The sequence below is a fragment of the Acinonyx jubatus genome, chromosome C1 (assembly GCF_027475565.1).
Source record: "Acinonyx jubatus isolate Ajub_Pintada_27869175 chromosome C1, VMU_Ajub_asm_v1.0, whole genome shotgun sequence".
In the NCBI taxonomy this organism is placed as follows: domain Eukaryota; kingdom Metazoa; phylum Chordata; class Mammalia; order Carnivora; family Felidae; genus Acinonyx; species Acinonyx jubatus.
Genome location: NC_069381.1, coordinates 75,179,287 through 75,197,075, shown reverse-complemented (window position 1 = coordinate 75,197,075; position 17,789 = coordinate 75,179,287). Strand labels below are relative to the sequence as shown.

Below are 17,789 nucleotides of genomic sequence, written 5' to 3'. Positions count from 1 at the left end.
AGTAAATGTTTGTTGATTAACTACTTGTCCTTGATAATGAAAAGAAAGTTAGTTTCATTTATTTCTACACTTAGGACACATCCTGAGAACAGATGAGAATACAGAGCAAAAAGATCATCATAGCCCTGTTTAGAAGCATAGATAGGACTTCCAAACCTTCACTATATCCACCCCCCACCCCATGATGTTCAATCAAGATCATCCATCCCCAGCTGGCGACACAGCAGATATGACAAGGCTGTTGCCTTTCACCACAGCTAGTCTTACTTAAGCTGCCTAAGAGCAATAACCAGTTTGTTCTCATTCCCAAGGCACATGGCCTTGGAATAACTTGCACAAATCAGACCAATGAATCCTTAAGTCCCTTGCTATGCCATCATTCTAGACATTGTCTAAACAGAGCCCCAGCAAGGTATGTCCTTGTCTGAGATTAGGTCTCAGACCTATTCTAGCTTTTGTACCTCAACAGTAATAGCTGCTTCTCCAAAATGAACTTACCTCATTTAACAGGCTTTCTGTAGCAAACACTGTTAAAACCATTCCCTTTGAACCTTGCTTTTTACTTTTAAAATCACTGGTAGAGTTAACTCTCCCTTTCTCCTGAAGACTGTATCACCTTTAAAACAAGCTCATCATCCACTAATCCATTTCCAAACCCAGTTCGGGAATCTGGGTTAAGCACGGTATAACAGAGCGAGACTGTGGCTGGATGGAGCACGAGTTCCTTCTTTATCCTAATTGGCAGAGTCCTCACGAGAGAAGGCAGCGCACCTGGTTCTAACTCTAATTTGTCTTCCTCACATGAATAATTCATACTGTCTCTACGCGACCAGCCACTACAACAGTAGGGGATGGTCCCTATGTGCGAATCACTGGCTGTCCCTGCCCACCCAGCAAGAAGCATTGGCTTCTGCAAATGTGAGAGTTCTTGCTCAAGGTCAGGTTGATGGCCACTGAATGTTAAGTTAGGGTATTGTCAATTTGGTATTAGTAATTCCCAATTTGGTCTATTTAACTAAGGCTGACCTGCCTTGACATTAACCTTTAAAAGAATGCAAGCTGCTTCCTGGCAAAAGAGCATGTCGGTGAACATAAGGTAAGAATGGGTGTATTTGAAGTTTTATAGGCCTGCATGTATCTGAAAATGGAACAGAAACTCAGAGTGATTTTATGTAAAAACAGAGGGGTGGGGAAAGGGAAAAAAAGAGCTAAGGAGGGAGGGAAAAGAAACAGAAAGAAATGTGATCACGTCACTCCTCTCCTTAAAACCTTCCATATAGCTCTCATTGCTCTTAGGACCAGCTTCAAAACTCTCCACATTGCCTAAGCGACCCTGAAGAATCTGCCTCCTGCCTACCCTTCTAGATTCATTCCACCACCTTGCCCTTTGCTTGCTGTACTCCAGCCACACTGGCATTTTTGAGTCCTTGAACCTGCTCAAGGGCTCCCCATAGATTTTCTTCCCTCCTTACCTCCCCTTGCCCTCATCCCCAAGCCTCTACATGGCTCATCCTTCAGGTTTTGTCCAGGAGGCTGCTTTCACACAGTGGCAGTGACCTCAGACTGAATTAAGTTCATAGATCCCACCCCACACCATTATATTCCCTGGTGACATAGAAGGTCTGTCATCATATAAGCTGCTTTGTCTTTATGAATTTTACCTCACTTTTAACTAAATAATTCTAGACTAGACTAGGAGCTCCAAAAGTACAGAAACTCCACCTGCAAACTGTATTCCCAGCACTTCCCATAGCACCTGATGCTATATAAAAGGCAGCACAAATGGAGCACCTGGGTGGCTCAGATGGTTCAGCATCCAACTCTTGATTTGGTTCAGGTCATGATCTCACAGTCTGTGGGTTCAAGCCCTGCATCGGGCTTTGTGCTAATGGTGCAGACCCTGGTTGGGATGCTCTCTCTCCCTCCCTCTCTCTCAAAATAAATAAACATATTTTAAAAACTTTTAAAGGTGGCACAAATGAAAGAATAAATGAACAAGTGAACACACTTATGAATGGGGCTCTTCATATATGTAACTATACCAAAGTGCAACTGGAAAACTCATAGTCTGTTGGCTTGTCTTGCCAAAGTGGAGGACCGATAGTCTCACCTGAAGGAATAAACAGATGAGAAAATGTGGACATCCCCACCAACATCCTGCTTCTAGGTTTCAAGGTCTGAAGAGCAGTTCATCTAGTTAGGTAGGCTGAAAGGATCAAGAGAAATGAGAACCAAGAAAGTGTATCTCTGCCTGAGGCCACTGAAGAACAAAAAACAGTTAGCCAGCCAGGAGAGGTCCTGTTAGAACATAACTTGGAAATCCCTCTGGCATGCCACACTGAAAAGCCCTCTTGCCATCAAAAGACCTACCAGTTATTCTGTTATTGCCTCACCAAGCTTCAGCTTCTGTGTTAATAGAAATGGGAACGATCGTATTTAGCAGATGCTTGTTCAATTTCTTCATGGCACTTCCCCAGCACAGACTTCTGAACCATTAGGTACAGTAGCCACAGTGCCCAGGACCCATGATGCTTTTAGGGGCTCACCAAAATGGTTTAACTTCTTTTAGGACCAGAAGATAATTAATATAATCTAGCCTGGATTGCATTCATCTTTATATCAAGAGGTCATAAAATATAAATGTTAATATACGTATGAAGAAAGAGGTCTACAAAGGCTTCAGTGTTGAGGGCCCACAAAAGTCATAATGTAGCCTTGTCCCCACCCCCTTTGGGAGATCTTCCTCTCCCCCACATTATCTGCCTGTTTACAGCACTGCATCCTCAGCAACCAGCTTTGACTCTGCTCCTGTAGTTTGATTATACCAAGACCTACACTTGGCCAAGGTGGGCCTGTCAGAGGTGCCTCCACTCGGTGCTCATCCTAGCCATGGTAAACTGGATGGATAAGGGGAGAATATCTGGGGCTGGGCCTCCTGCCTCTGGCCGAGCTAGTCAGGTTCTTCCTTATGAATTTAGATTTGATTCTGAAATCCAGCCAGTCTGACTACTCCTTCTCTGAGAGATGAAAATTTGGGAGCTACTGTTTCCCAGTATATGGACTTTAAGCAGAGAAAGCCAATCTGAAGGAGAATATGCCCCCCCACCAAAGGAACAGAGGACTAAGATAGTAGATCCCAGACATATTCTATTCTCAGGCTGGATGCTGTTTCTATGGCTGCTGGCACCCTCTCTCTTGGATTCTCTGAGACCTCAGCAGGGCTGAATAGGATAGTGGTTTAGGATCTAGGGTAAGGAACTAGGCTGCCAACATTCAAAGCCCAGTTACTACCCTCCAGCTCCATGACCCCAAACTAGTATTTAAATTCCCTGTGACTCAATTTCCTCTATCATAATAGGTATGTGTTGTGAGAATTAAGAGAAGTAATCTATTAAAAGTGCTTAGAATACAGAAAAAAATACAAGTCCAGAAACAGACCTATAAATATGTTGTCAATTGGTTGTTTACAATGGTGCAAAGCAATTCAGTGGAGAAAGACAAGTCTTTATGACAAAGGATGCTGGAATAATTGGAAATCTATAAATCAAAATAAAAAATATAATAAATCAGGGGCACCTGGGTGGCTCAGTCAGTTAAGCGTCCAATTTCAGCTCCGGTCATGATCTCACGGTTTGTGGGTTCGAGCCCTGAATCGGGCTCTGTGCTGACAGCTCAACCTGGAGCCTGCTTCAGATTCTGTGTCTCCTTCTCCCTCTACCCCTCCCTCCATTTATGCTCTCTTTCAAAAATAAAATAAACATTAAATAAAATTATATAGAACAAATCAAAAAATGTATCAAAAACTCAAAAAATATATCATAAATTGACCCTCAATCAATACTTTGCAACATACACAAAAATTAACTTGAAATGCATCGTAAACCTAAATGTACACCCCAAAACTATAAAAGTTCAAGAAGAAACATAGAAAATCTCTATGACTTTGAGTTAGGTAAAGATTTATTAGATATGACATAAAAACTGCAATCCATAAAAAAATTAATTGGACTCCATCAAAATTTTAAATTTGTTTTTTGTTTTTGTTTTTGGTAAGACAACGTTAAGAGAAAGGCAAACCACAGATACAAAGTATCTGCAAAACACACATCAGATAAAAGACTTCAAATATACAAAGAACTCTCAAAACTAAAATAACACAAAGAACCCAAGAAAAAGTCCAGCAAAGATGTGAACAGAAACATCACCAAAAGCAGAGATACGTGTGGCAAATAAGCCCAGGAAAAGGTGCTCAACATCTTGACTCATTCGGGAAATGCAAATCAAGGCCACGGAGAGGTAGCACTGCCCCTCCCTTAGCACTGCTAGGATGAACGCTGAGAATACCCACAGCTGGTGAGGAAGGGAGCTACTGGAACTCACTGCTGATGGGAATGTAAACCATACAGGCCTTACAGAAAACAGCTTGGCTACTGCTTCTAAAATCAAATATACACTTAACGATGACTCAACCGTCCCAGGATTAGATATTTTTACTCAAGAGACATGAAAACATGTATGCACTCAAAAGCTATACATGGATATTTATAGCAGTTTTATTCATAATCATCAAAAACTGGAAACAACCCCAATATCTTTCAACCGGTGAATGCATAAACAAACTGTGGCACATTCATACGACAGAATACTTCTCAGCAATAAAAAGAAACCAACAACTGATGCAGATATAGGCATGGATGAATCTGAAGGAAAAAGCCACATTCAAAAGGCTATGTAGGATATGAGCCATTGATATTGGGGCTGGGAAAAGGCAAAACTACAGGACAGAAATAGATTAGTAGTTGCCAATGACTAGAGACAGCAAGAAGGTTTGCTACAATGGGGCATGAGGGAACTTTCTGGGGTGACAGAAATGTTCTATATCTTGACTGTAATGGGGGTGACATGACTGTATGAGTTTATACACTACAGTAAATGTTAATGTATATAAGTGACAGTTCAATAAACCCGATTTTTACATTTTTAGGGGGAAAAAGTAACATCATTGACTTAAGTTGGTCCCAGTGGGTTTCTGTTACTTGTATTCAAGAATCCTAAATGACACAAACACACAGCTCATAGTATTGTGACTATTTAATGGCACAATGCAGTTTCATCTTAAGATGGGGTTAAATTCTAACATTAACCCATAAGGCTAATTTTACCTTTAAAAGCCCATTAACTCCCCCATAGAAGACAGTGTACATTTTTCATGTACACAAACTGGTACAAGAATGCATATATATGCCAACTCTGAGAACCGTGAGCTATTACAAAAGGAAACGTAGATGCAGGTGACTAGACTATTAGCGGCACGGTGTTTCCAGTCAAATTATCTTGGTTTAAATCTCAATTCCACCACTTTCTAGCCCTGGACAAGTTACTTAACCTTGCTATACTTCAGGTTTTTCACGTGTACAATGGTGATAACAGCACCTAACTCAGAGGGTTTTAGTGTAAGTTAGTTAAACATATGGAAAGCCCTCAGTCAGGCACAATGGAAAGGCTGTATTTGTGTTAGCTGTCAGTGGGTCAGATAGGCCTACAACACAATCCCTTCCGTCAATGATTATCTAGTAAGCTCCTACTGTGTACTATATCTATTAAGCATGCTGTGTGATGTGTTGCCTCAGGCTGCCCACCCAGAAAACTGACCCTCTCTGTTTAGCATGTGAATTGAGTTTGACCTAGACTCATTTTGAGAAGGCTATACCCATCCACAGGGGCTTCACCAAGCGTTTTAATACCTAATATTCAAATAAAACTATCCATTTGCCTCCACCAGCACTCTTAAAGCCTGCATGTTTCAACTAGTTGGGAGGATAATCTGGTGACCAGAAAAAAAAAAAAGTCTATGACAAAGCAGCAGTTATTTGGGGAGCCCAGGCCTCACAAAGGGACCACTCTAAGCCCACCGCTATAACTCCTCCTCGCCTCTCCAAAGCTCTTCGTTTCTGTTCTACTTTGTTTCTGTTCTACTGGCCTGGTTTCCCTTCAGTGTAGGTTCTTTAATCTCAGCTCCTTACCTCTTACCTTTTACTTAGGTGTCCACTCAACAAAGCATCCTGCTTGTTAAGACACCTTGAACCTTTGATTTTGCTTCCTGTACCTAAGATTTTTCTTACGTCTAAATGGCTTAACAGCACCTGTTCTCCGTTTCCCAAAAAAGATGAAATTAGGTAATCAATGTGACAATGCCTTGTCACTCATAGATGAAGAGGAAGAATCACTTTTCATTTTGTTATAGGATGACCTTCCTTTATACAATTGTTTTTCTCAAATGTTTCTTGTGAATCAAATCCACATTTAAAAGTCCTAGGGATAGGGTTCCTGGGTGGTTCAGTCGGTTAAGTGGTTAAGCATCAGACTTCGGCTCAGGTCATGATTTCAAAGTTTGTGAGTTCAAGCCCCACATCAGGCTCTGAGCCTGACAGCTCAGAGTCTAGAGCTTGCTTCGGATTCTGTGTCCCCCTCTCTCAACCCCTTCCTTGCTCATGCACTCTCTCTCTAAAATAAATAAACATTTTTTAAAATAATTTTTTAAAAAGTCCTTTGGGTGCTCACAGCATGGTAGAGAATTGTGTCAAAAAGCCAAATTTGTTATTTGGCCTAACAAATATGGTAGTCTCCCCACTTTATCCACAGGGATACACTCCAAGACCTCCAGTAGATGTCTGAAACCACAGAAAGTACTGAACACAACATATATACTATGTTTTTTTCCTAAGCATGCATAATTATGATAAAGTTTATCTTATAAATTAGGCACAGTAAGAGATTAACAATAACTAAATATAGAACAATTTTAACAACATGCTATAATAAAAGTTATGAGATTATTGTCTCTCTCAAAATACTGTACTGTACTCACCCTTCTTCTTAGGATGATGCAAGACAGTAAAATGCGTGTGTGAGGAGATGAAATGAAGGATACAGGCATGTGACCTAACATTAGACAACTACTGGCCTGACCATAGGTCATAAGGAAGACCATCTGCTTCCAGACCATCATTGACTATAGGGAACTGAAACTGCAGAAAAGGGATGACTACTGTAATCACCACTGATTTTTCTAAGCCTCCATACTGGGTTAATTTAGATGATGATGATGATAACAACAACAAACATCACGAAAGCCATCTTAATTCATTTAACAATTTATGAATTTTTAAGACACTTTCACGCACCTCTCAGCTGATGCTCATAACTACCCCCAGGAGGTCAGGTATTATTATCCCCAGTTGCCAGATCAAGAATCTGAAGCCCAGTTAGGTTAATAATTTGCCCAGGTTATGCAGCTAATGGACACGTGCTGAAGGCTCAGATAGTCTCAAAACTCTTACACTGGACCTGTACAAAACAGACCAAGAACCAAAAGAACCAGGAATCATCTGCAGTCTGCAGAAATGCAAATAACTTTCTTTAAGCATTCATGGCGTCAAACCTTAAAATTCTAAAGCCAATGTCTCCAACACATAAAATTCTAAATAAATAGAGGAGACTGCTGACATCTTCAAAGCAGAAAGACAGTAAATGCAGTATCACCATGATAAAAAATGATTAAATGCTAATCATACCAGCTGAAATATCATCAAATTTTGCATTAACAGCCACAATTAGATAGTAGACTTATTAGCAACATTATGTTTAAGTGCATCCGTCCAGAATCTTTGTATTTTTCCACCAAACATAAAAAAGACTTTAAATCAACTTTAAGGGGATGCAAAGAAAAAAGATAAAATAATGTCACCTGTATACACAGTGTGGGAAGGAGCCTCAAAGACCCTAGAGGAAATAGCTGAGGTCTGCAGTTTCCAAATGTCAATTTGGAGGAGACTATTTTAGACACAGGTAGCCTTCTTGCTAATGAGATTCTAGATAAAACTTTTACATAAATTCAACCTTATCTCTCTCCATCCCTCCCAAATATCTCACAGGACCTGGAATGCAGGCATAATCCTCTACCAGAAGGAGAATATCCTACTATGAGCTGATACAAGCTCCCCTAAAATCTGAAAGATGCAGGATAGCCGTTTCTTTATTGATCAGACCCTTCACTTGTACACAGTTAGCCTTGGATAGATGCCCAGAAGTCTTGGGTGCATGACCAAGAATCTCTTCTCCCTCTGATTTTCCCAGTTTCCACCTTCTCCCAGTATGCCAGTGCTATCCAAGTTTGCACCACTTGGACTGGACCACAGAGATCATGATTCTTGCCTCCATTCTGGGGAGGGAGAAGTTAGAGAGGATCCTTCAGTCAAAAACTCCCTAAGTTCTCCTTGGCTTTGTCTGTGATCTTTCAGCATCTTCTACGTAAAATCACTGCAAGGCAAACAACATCTCCTCTTGGCAGTATAGCTGGTTTCTTACAGCCATCTATACTGGCTTACAGTAGGTCATGTATTATTAAACTAAAAGTTCTCTCTCTTACCAGGAGTAAAATGATAAAATAAAGGGAGACAAGAAAAATTCATCCTCCCACATATGCCTAAAAGCAAGGGTACTCTTCCAAACTAACCTTTTTTCTTTTTTTGTATGATCTAATTCAAATGTTCTACTCCCACCCTGCCTCCATAATAGTCTCTCCCAATGTAAAAGATGATTAAAATAGGCATGTCTTATGATTTTCTTAGTTATAAACAAGTAGATGATTTTTTAAATTGAGGTATGTAAAATTGATTGTGTCCTCATCAACACCCATTTTATGTTTATTTGCCAAATTCCAATGGCTGATATAAACAACTGTGTGGCCAGAAATGATTAGGGCTTTGTTGAGGTCTGTGGTTGAACTGCTTTATGGTTGGATTGTTCTGAACTTCCATCCGCAATGCAAACCCACAGGAGAATGGGTCACCTTCCAGACTATGCCTTTGCAGAGTTATGTGTAACAGACTTCAACTTTTGGAAACCTGTTGACATCTATTTGAAAAATTCCAGTTCAAAGGATTCTGCAAATTAAATGTACCCAAATATGATGTCTTTCCTTAAAGCTCTGGAAGGAAAGGGAGCATAGTATGTGGATGGGCAACCGTTAAGGTTTCTGCATTCATATATGGTCTGCAAGAATGGATTCATCTGTTCATTCATTCATTCATTTATTCAATTATTTGTTGACTGTCAATTATTTGTTGAGGGTGCAAAGTCCTGGGGATACATTAGTGAATAGAACAAGACAGACTGCATACTTGCTCTTAAAGTGTTCCTGCTCTAGTGGGGAGAGAGCTGAAAGTGATAAACTAATTACAAATATTTCTAAGATGTAAAAAAGAAAAAAGGGTACCTGGGTGGCTCAGTCGGTTAAGCGTCTGACTCTTGGTTTTGGCTCAGGTCATGATCTCATGGTTTTGTGAGTTCGAACCCCACATCGGGTTCTGGGCTGGCAGCATGAAGCCTGCTTGGGATTCTCTGTCCCTGTCTCTCTCTCTCTGCCCCCCCCTCACTTGCACTGTCTCTGTCTCTCTCAAAATAAATAAACTTTAAAAAAAGATGTAAGAAAGAAAGAAATAGGAGACAGAGGTAGAGAATAAAATGGATGCAATACACCTACTTTCAATGAGAAAGGAAAGCTTTCTGAACAGATGACATTTGAGCCCTGAAAAATGAGAGGCTATCATGCATGTAGGGCTAGGGAAAGAACATTTTCAGGAGAAGGAAACAGCCCAAAATCTGTGAGAAAGGAAAGGGCATAGTGTATTCATGGCACTAAAAGGAAACCTTGTGTGGCTGGAGTGAGCTAAGAGAGGTAGGCATGGTTGCCTACCTTACTTATGCAAGATGTTGAAGGTCATGATAAGGAATTTTTATTTTATTCTGAGGCAAACTGGAAGCTGCTGGAGATTTAAACAGAAAAGTGACATGACCTCGTCTACGTTTTATATGGTACTGGCTACTATGCAGACAATGGACTGGAGGATGAAATGCATGGCTATGGAGAAACAGGAGACAGTTTTAACAGTCCAAACGGGAGCTTAGGAGAGCATGGCATAAGTACAGAAGTGAGATGGAGAGAAGACAGACTCAACACATCTTTTTGGGTAAAACCAAAAGAACTTGCTGGTAAGTTCAATGTGAAAAATGAGCGCAAGAGAAGAATCAGGGATAATCACAAATTTCTGGCTGGGTGGGTGGTGGCGCCATTCATTAAGATGATGAAAACTGGCCCTGGTTTCTTCTGTTCTAGTGCAAGGCCTGCCTGTGATACACATGTGGGGCCCTAAAAGGTTATTTCATTTTCTTTCTAATAGATCTTCCTGTGGGGAGAGCTTTCTGCACTCTTTTGTACTACTAGGGATCTACACACACACACACACACACAGTTAGCCAACACAGTCCAAAGGAGGCCTGAGACCTGTTTAAGCTCCTACCATCAGGTTTCCCAGCCCCAATTAACGTGCAGAATGTTAGCAGGTAAGACCAACTGTAGCTTAGTGATGCTCAAGGGAACAAGAAAACCACATGGTAACATAAAGTCACATTTTTCCTGGGAATTAAGACTTGAGTGTCAAACCTTTGGCATGAATTTCATTATTGGATGGACTGAGAATTCACACATATGCATCCACTGGCCACTGGTATCAAGTTCTTTAAAGAAAACCCAAATCAAAGATAGGAAGTTGTTCACTGGACAGAGGAAATGGACTTTCTTGGGAAAGGGCACTGAGAGATGAATTTAGGGTCTGCCCTCTGATAGATGGGCTTCTTCAACAAAATGTGTTGTCAGAGAGACTCTTCCAGCCAGTTCAACTCAAAGCCAGTACCACTGGCTTTGGTACCACAGTACCAACTGTGGTTCAAGACCACAGTTTAAAGACATTCTCACCTTTGTGGAGCCTGAGCACCACTTGAAGGTCATCAGTTCAAGGGGGTTTATGAAGCTGGGGTCTAATCAATTAAAATAGCTTTGGGGACATTTATTCCATAGAATTCTAGATATCTTTCTTACTGTCTGTGTGGCTCTTGATGCGAACACAACTGGCATGGAATCATTGGCCATGTGTCCTTCCTTCACCAGCTTACACCATCAGTATTTCTGTGCCATGAAAAATGTGCTTATGAGAATTGGTAAGGGAAATCTTGAAACGATAAAGACATTGCAAAAGAATAGTCAGTACCTAAATAAGGAGTGAAAGGGATGGCAGAATTCATCCCACTGCTCTGGATCCAATTCCCAGCTTCCCTGTTACTAATAGAATATACCATCAAGGTAAGACTTTTAGGAAAAATGGGAAGCACTTCAGTAAGAGATAGCTAAAAGGGGAACCAGGCTTTGCTTCACCATTTCCTAATAATTGTATCCTTATGTTTTGAATTTTTCTGATTTTGTTTGTTTAATGAGACTTATCTCTGCATTGATTTTATAGTCCCTCATCATTTCTTTCATTTATTTTTAATGTTTATTTTTGAGAGAGAGAGTACAAGTGATAAAGGTGCAGAGAAAGGGGGACAGAGGATCCGAAATGTGCCATGTGCTGATAGCAGAGAGCCTGATGCAGGGCTTAAAATCACAAACTGTGAGATCATGACCTGAGCCGAAGTCAAGAGCCAAACATTTAACCAACTGAGCCACCCAAGCGCTCCTTTCATTTTTTACTGAGCTCTACCAATTTGGTTTTTTTTTTCTTTTTTCTCTATGGTCTTATCTCCTTTTCGATCATTTTGCACATGTGTGTGCTTCCTCCTCCCCAAGAGATGATGCTGCCTATAGTATCTTTAAGATTCTTTGTCCAATTCGTAAGAACAATTCCTCTTCTGATTTATGAAAGTTATCTGACTTTTGATTACTCTTTCTTCCTCTATTCTTATGTATATTGTCTAATGTGTTCCTTTCTCAAGATTATTCACCTTTATTGGGGCAGTTCTATCTGAGGCCACCATTTGCTTGAAGACTCAGCCCAGAAATTTAAATGTAGTATATTATCTCAAAAACCTTCTCACCAAATTTGTCCTCCATCCTGAATGCACATTTCTCCTCCTTTCTCTTCAGTTAGGATGTGGATTTGTGTTGCAACCTGGCGAGCACAGCTTCCCCTCCAACCTCCCCATTGCACACCCCATTAGCTAGGAGGCTAGGGCATAGCTGTGGACCCTCCACAGGGGTCCCCATCAGCTCCAACCCTCCCACTTTTCTCCAGTTGACACCTGGGTCTGCCGAAGGACATGCCCACTTCTCTTCTGGCCGCATTTCTCTAGATCCCAGGAAACTGAATGAAGGATCCTTTGGACCTGAAGACTGTAACATGCACTTCCAGAGAAATCTGACTCTACTAAAATCTGAGGAGATTTCTGGGTTCTCAGTCTCCACCCTTAGTTTTAGTCTCAATTTCTCAGCACTGGCCAGATTTTGTTCATAGTGAAGTTTCTGTATTTCATCAAAGACAGAGTTTTCTTCTTTTTTTCCATTTTTTCAAGAAAAGTTTTTTTTCAAAAACTTTTTCAAGGTCTCAAGGAGGACTGAAGACTGAAATGCTTTTACTTTGACTTCTTTGACTGAAGGCCCTGTTGTTCACTCCTTGACCCACGGCAAGCTTGCCTCTACTTCAAGTTGCTCAAACTGCTTTCTCAAAGATAACTACTGACTTCCTAATTGCTAAATTAAGTCTTTTTTTCCTGTTATCAGAATTTCTTTATTATTAAAATATATATAACACACAGGTTACATTAGTTTCAAGTGTACAATATGATTCAACAATTCTATATATTACTCAGTGCTCTTTATAAGTGTGCTTTTTTTTATCTTTTTTACATTTATTTTTGAGGGACAGAGAGACAGAGCACAAGTGGGGAGGGGCAGAGAGAGGAAAAGACAGAATCCGAAGGAGGCTCCAGGCTCAGCTGTCAGCACAGAGCCTGACGCGAGGCTCAAACTCACAAACCATGAGATCATGACCTGAGCTGAAGTTGGATACTCAACCAACTGAGCCACCCAGGCACCCCGGTAAGTGTGCCTTTTTTAATGTTTATGTGTTTATTTTGAGAGAGCACACAAGAGTACATGAGCAGGGGAGGGATAGAGAGAGAATCCCAAGCAGGCTCTGCAAGGTCACGAAGGGCTCACTCTCACAAACCACGAGATTATGACCTGAGCCAAAACCAAGAGTTGGTCACTCAACTGACTGAGCCATCCAGGCACCCCCATAAGTGTGCTTTAATTCCCCTTAATCTATTTCATCCATCCCCCAACACCTCCCTTCTACTAATCATCTTCTTTATTCACCTATTGATGGACACTTGGGCTGCTTCTTTAATTTAGCTATCGTAAATAATGCTGCAATAAACATAGGGATGCATGTATCTTTTAAAAATTTTATTTCTTCTGTTATGCCTAATGCCCATTCTCTTGCTGTTTTTCAATTTTCCTTCAATTATAGCTATTCTCCTGGGATTTCTGTTTAAATGATCTCCCTGGTCCACTCCTCATTCCCCAGGCTTTAACTGCCCACTGTGTGCTTTACTTCCAAATGTCTCTCATCTATCCCAATCCCCTCTTGAAATTTATACCCAATTTCCAAAGCCAGTTTGACACCTCCACCTCCACATGCATATCCATGTATGTTCTAAACTACTATTTTCTAATCTAGTGATGCTCAGAATGTTAGTGTTATTTGTCTTAAAGAGTCACACATTAGTTTCCTAGGGTTGCAATAATAAGTTACCACAAACTGGACTACTTAAAACAATCAGTTCTTTCACAGTTCTGGAGGCTAGAAGTCCAAAATTAAGGTGTTGGCAAGACCATGCTCCCTCTGAAGGCTTAGGAAAGAATCTTTCGTTGCCTCTTCCTAGCTTCTAGTTGTTGCCAGTGATTCTTAGCATCTCTAAGCTTGTAGCTGTGTCACTCCAATCTCTGCCTCTATCAACACACAACTTTCTTCTCTAGGTATGTCTTTTTCTAAGCCTCCCTCTTCTTTCTCTTATAAAGACACCACTCATTGGATTTAGCACCCACCCTCACATAGCAACACCTCATCTTGACTTGATTACATCCGCAAAAGTTTATTTCCAAATAAGGTCACATTCACAGGTACTGGGGGTCAGAACTTAAATATTTCTTTTGGAGGAACACAATTATCCCACTACCTCATGATAAAATACATTTTGAAAATATTGACTTAAGCAAAATCAGACAGATTCCATCACTATAGAACTCCTCAGAGCTTTAATAAGCTAATATGAATTGTAGGGGTTTGGTTTTGTTACCATTATTTTAGATTCAGGTGTGCAACATGACTCAGTATTGGTATACACTGCAAAATTATCACAATTAAGTCTAGTCAACAGCCCTCCCTGTACATAGTTACAGACTTTTTTCCTTATGTTGAGAACTTTTAAGATTTACTTTCTTAGGACCTTTCAAATATGCAATACGGTATTATCAACTATAGTCACCATGCTGTACATTACATCCTCAGGACTTATTTATTTTATAAGCTTATTTATTTATTTTGAGAGAGAGACAGAGGGAGCACAAGAGAAAATCCCAAGTAGGCTCTACACTGACAGTGTGGAGCCTGATGAGGGGCTCAAACTCACGAACCGCGAGATCATGACCTGAGCCAAAGTTGGATGCTTAACCAACTCAGCCACCCACACACCCCTGGATTTACTTATAACCGAAAGTTTGTACCTTTTCACTTCCTTCATCCATCTTGCCTATCAGACACCCCCACCTTTGGCCACCACCAATTTGTTCCCTATTTCTATGAGCTTGGATTTTTGTTTGTTTTTGGCAGTTTTTTAGATTCTACAGATTCTTTAGATAAGTCTTTCTCTGTCTGACTTATTTAGCATAATGCCCTCAAGTTCCATCTGTCACAAATTGCATAATTTAATTCTTTTTTATGGTTGAATAATATTCAATTGTGTATATATGCCACCTTTTCTTTTCCCTTCTTCCATCAATGAACACTTAAGTTGTCTCCATGTTTTGGCTGTTGTAAATCATGCTTCAATGCACACAGGGGTGCAGCTATCTTTCTGAGTGTTTTTGTTTTCTTCAGATAAATGCCCAGAAGTAAAACTGCTGGATCATAAGATAGTTCTATTTTTAATTTTTTGAGGAATGTCATACTGTTTTCCGTAGTAGCTACATCAATATACATTCCCCCCAACAGTGCACAGGATTTCCTTTTCTCTACATTCTCACCAACACTTATTTCTTGTCTTTTTGATAACAGCCATTCTAATAGGTAATATCTCATTGAGGTGATATCTCATTGTGGCTTTAATTTGCATCTCCCTGGTGACTAGTGATATTGAGCATATTTTCATGTATCCATTGGCCATCAATATGTGCTCTTTAGAAAAATGTCTATCCAGATTCTTTGCCCATTTTTGAATCAGACTTTTTTGCTATTAGGTTTAGGTATTTTTGGATATTTTTATCAAAAATTGATATGCAAACACTTTCTCCCATTCACTAGGTGCCTTCCATTTAGTTGATGGTTTCCTTGGCTGTGCAGAAGCTTTTTAGTTTGAAGTAATCCCACCTGCTAATTTTTGCTATCTATGTCCTTATTTTTGTGTCAAATTCAAAAAATCTTGCCAAACCCATGTCAAGATTACCACTTACGTTTTCTTCTAGGAGTTTTATGGTTTCAGGTCTTACATTCAAGTTTTGTATCCATTTTGAATTAACTTTTGTGTAGGGGGTAAGGTCCACTTTCATTCTTTTGCATGTGGCTGTCCAGTTTTCTCCTATTTAAGACATTGCCTTTCCCCATTGTATATTCTTGCCTCCTTTGTCATAAATTAATTGAACATATAAGTATGGGTTTATTTCTGGGTTTTCACTTCTGTTTTCATTGATCCATGTATCTGTTCTTAGGCCAATACCATACTGTTTTGATTACTATAACTTTCCAACTGTAGTTTACAATCAGGGAGCATGATGCTTCCAGCTTTGTTCTTCTTTCTCAGGATTGCTTTGGTTATCTGGAGTCCTTTAATGTTCCATACAAATTTTAGAATTGTTTGTTCTATTTCTGTGAAAAATGCCAAATTTTGATAGAGATTGCACTGAATCTGTAGATTGCTTTGGGTAGTGTGGACATTTTAACAATACTAATTCTTCAAATCCATGAGCACAGAATATCTTTCCATTTATTTATCTTCTTCAATTTCTTTCATTAGTGCCTAATAGTCTAATAGTGTCTAATAGGTCTTTCAGCTCACTGGTTAAATTATCTCTATTTCAGGGTTATTTTTTTTTTAGATATTTGAAATACAACTTTATTCTAATTCTAAATTAAAAGAAATGGAAAGGACAGTGACAAATGAGATTTCACCACTGGATACTGTGATGTGACTACAGCAGTCTTATATTTGAAACTCAGAAATAATTGTGTTCCAAAACAGCTAAATATGCAGGTTCAAAAAAGGAGGGTACACACTGTCACATTCATTCCGAAGCCCATTCTTCTCCTTCAGCAACCCATAGATGAAGCACATGTTCCACTTGTTAGTTTTCTAACAAGCCACAGGAAGGGCTGGTCAAAATTGTAATTACTTTTGGCAGAAATGTCATAGTGTTGAAGGTTGGTCTTATGGTGGAAGATTTTGCCGTACCTTTCCTGTCCTTGATGTCCACTTTGTTGCCACACAGCACGATGGGGATGTTTTCACATATTTGTACCAGATCTCTATGCCAGTCAGGCACGTTCTTGTAAGAAACCCTTGATGTTACAGCAAACATTATAATGGTACACTGGGCTTGGATGTAATAGTCATCTCTCTAGCCCACCAAATTTCCCCTGACCAGCCGTATTCCATATATTGAACTTAATAGGTCCTCTATTGTCATGGAACACAAAGGGATGGATCTCAACACCCAATATGGCTGCATATTTCTCAAACTCACCAGTCAGATGACATTTCATGAACATAGTGTTTCCAGTACCACCATCGCCAACCAATACAAGTTTGAACCGGACTTGGGGTTCTCCTTGGACAAGCATCATGCTGTTGCTCCCAGAAGTGTCTCCGGCCCATCTGACCGAGCAGTTTTTCATTATCCTTGATGTAATTATACCTGGGATTGTTTCCTTAATTTTTCTTTCTGATGGTTCATTGTTAGTATGTAGAAATGCAATTTCTTTATATTGGTTTTGTGTCCTGCAACTTTACCAAATTCATTTATCAGTTTTCACAGTTTTGCGGTGGAGTCTTTAGGGTTTTCTGTATAGAGTATCATGTTATCTGCAAATGGTGAGTTTTACTACTTCTTTCCAGTTTAGATGTCTTTTATTTCTTTTTCTTGCCTAACTTCTCTGGCCAGGACTTCCAATACCATATTAAATAAAAGTGGCAAAAGTGGGCATTCTTGTCCTGATTCTGATCTTTGAGGAAAAGCTTTCAGCTTTTCCCCATTGAGTATGATGTTAGCTGTGGGCTTGTCATCAATGGCCTTCATTATGTTGAGGTACATCTCCTCAATACCTGCTTTGTTGAGAGTTTTTATCATAAATTGCTATTTGTCAAATGCCTTTTCTGCATCTATTCAAATGGTTATATGATTCTTATCTTCATTTTGTTAATGTGGTGTATCATATTGATTTGCAGGTGTCGAACCACTTTTGAATCCCTAGAATATATCCTACTTCATCATTGTATTTGATCCTTTTAATGTATTGTTGAATTTGGTTTGCTATTATTTTGTTGAGGATTTTCTGCATCTATGTTCATCAGGGATATTGACCTGTAATTTTCTTTTCTTGTGTCTTTGTTTGGTTTTGGTATCAGGATAATGCTTGTCTCATTCCTTCCTCTTCTATTTTTTTTAGCCGAGTTTGAGAAGA

General features: G+C 39.8%; 1 pseudogene; it reads right to left on the bottom strand.

The window, feature by feature from the left end:
• Positions 1-16,418: 16,418 nt before the first annotated feature.
• LOC106968106 (GTP-binding nuclear protein Ran-like) lies at positions 16,419-17,031 on the bottom strand (annotated as a pseudogene).
• Positions 17,032-17,789: the final 758 nt, after the last annotated feature.